Here is a 2500-nt window from a genome sequence, read left to right on the forward strand (position 1 = left end):
CTGCCTTTTAATCCAGAAAGGAACCAATTCGTTAGCATCACACCGACGTCTAAAGCTGCTGTGTTGAATATGTAAGAAGCTTTTTGCATTGCAGAGAAAATTAGACATATATACAATAAAAGCCACTGAACGAGTGTCTTTGCTCTTCTTCTCAAAGACGACTCCATTTCCTCATTTACTCTCGGTAGCTTTCTTCTGAACAGTTTGCTTCCTTTAACAACGGAGGGTCAACTAAAGCCCCCAAAAAATGGGTACCAGAGACCCCATCTGGTACCCCGACATTCCAGGCCTCTCCTTCCCAATGCCTACCTTCTGCTCTCCTCTACCCTGCTGAGTTTCACCTCCAGGGATCTGACCTCCGATGGTTCTCTCTCTCTCCAGGATGTCTTAGAGCAGTCTCTCCGCTGCCTCACTGAGACCGCTATGAGGAACTTCCTCTACTGTAGCGCGGAGACCAATCAGAGAGTGAGAAGCAGAGACGGCTGGTGACACAGTACAGAAGAACAGAACCAACAAAAACAGCATGCAAATGAAACAGACCGCATGTGTTTCCTCACTCACCCTGTGCATCGTCTGTGAAAGCACTAACCCTAACCCAAAAACAAAGACCAGGTAAAGAAGACCATTCAAAAGGAGAAGCCTGGTGAGTCATGAGGTTGTGTTCTGTGTCTGTATGTGACCCACTGCTCAGTCTGTGTCTTACTTATTTGACGTTTGACCTCCAGAAAAGCGTGTTGTCATATTCAGTGTGCTGTCAAGCTCATATGATTTCTCAGGGCCGGTTATTTTTGGAGCCGTTTAGATTGAGGAACATCTCAGTTTGTCTGTCTACCGCTGAAATGGGTGTGTGGATCACAGAGACACAACATGTATCAACATATATGTGTCAGATATTTAAAGATTATGGCGACGCCTTTGGATTTCACTGTCTCTGTGTCCTGCCTGTTTATCAAACACAGCACAGTCAATGATCATCTGGGAGGGAGCAGCAATCTCAATATGCATTTTCAGTGGCTGGTGCATGAGCTTGTATGGGACTAAAAATAAGTGAAACAAAAATTCATAAACATGTTAATGGAATTGTTCAGCACGACACATGTGTCTCACACAGAACTCAGTCTCAGAGAAAATTTGTGTGCTCTGGTCCTTTCGGTGGGTGGCACGGTGGCGCAGTGGGTAGCGCTGTCGCCTCACAGCAAGAAGGTCTTGGGCTTGATTCCCAGCCGGGCTTGATTCCCAGCCGGGCAGTTCTCCCTGTGTCTGCGTGGGTTTCCTCCCACAGTCCAAAGACATGCAGGTTAGGAGAATTGGAGACACTAAATTGCCCCTAGGTGTGAGTATGTTTGTCTGTGTGTCTGCCCTGCGATGGACTGGTGATCTGTTCAGGGTGGTTCCCTGCCTTTTGCCCTATGAGCGCTGGGATAGGCTCCAGCACCCCCCACGACCCTAATCAGGATAAGCGGCTTAGATAATGAGTGAGTGAGTGGTCTGGTTCGCTATATCCCAGGTCAGCTGCGAGAGGACTTTTATAAAGGCACTGCTCTATAGCTCCCCCTGCAGGCTGCTGCACTTCAAATGTGTTACAAGTAAACAAAGGAGCAGTTGTCTGGAAGATAGATTAGTTTGTTTATTTTATTTTGTTATTAATGATTGCTTCCCTTGTCTTAAAATAGAGAAATGTTATACCTGCACACTCTACAGAGTCAATCTGATAAAATCAGCAGATTCAGTTACTGAATTAAAAACACTTTAACCTAGAAGACTGTCAGAAACAAATTCATGCAAAAAACAAAACAAAACATAAGGCCTATCACATAAGGCCTATGCATTCACACAACAAAACCTGACCCACAACACAACCTCACATAAGGCCTATGCATTCACACAACAAAACCTGACCCACAACACAACCTCACATAAGGCCTAAACATTCACACAACAAAACCTGACCCACAACACAACCTCACATAAGGCCTAAACATTCACACAACAAAACCTGACCCACAACACAACCTCACATAAGGCCTAAACATTCACACAACAAAACCTGACCCACAACACAACCTCACATAAGGCCTCTGCACTCACACAGCAAGAGGCAGGGAATAAACCATAGGCGCTTCCTAACCCGGACCAATTTTATATTTAACGCTATTTTTCAGTAAGAACTGGGGCTTGACCAAAAAAACAAAACAAAACAAACAAACAAGAAAAAAAGACACCAATTTCTTTGTGGAACATATGGTTTTAATATGAGAGATTAGATAAACATTTGTCTGTTGAGTACAGAGATTTCAGAGAGAAGCATGGAACAATCAGACTGCTATACTCTCAGTATCTGTGGTTTTATCAGTCAACAAACAAACAAGCAAACAAACAAACAAACAAACAAACACCCCCTGCCCTCCTAACACAAACATATGATTATATACGTATGAATGTATATATAAGGTTACATAGTGTCACAGATAAACACCAACCATCTGTTATCATCATCTCC

This window comes from Chanos chanos, chromosome 10 (genome assembly GCF_902362185.1).
Source record: "Chanos chanos chromosome 10, fChaCha1.1, whole genome shotgun sequence".
Classification (NCBI taxonomy): Eukaryota; Metazoa; Chordata; class Actinopteri; order Gonorynchiformes; family Chanidae; genus Chanos; species Chanos chanos.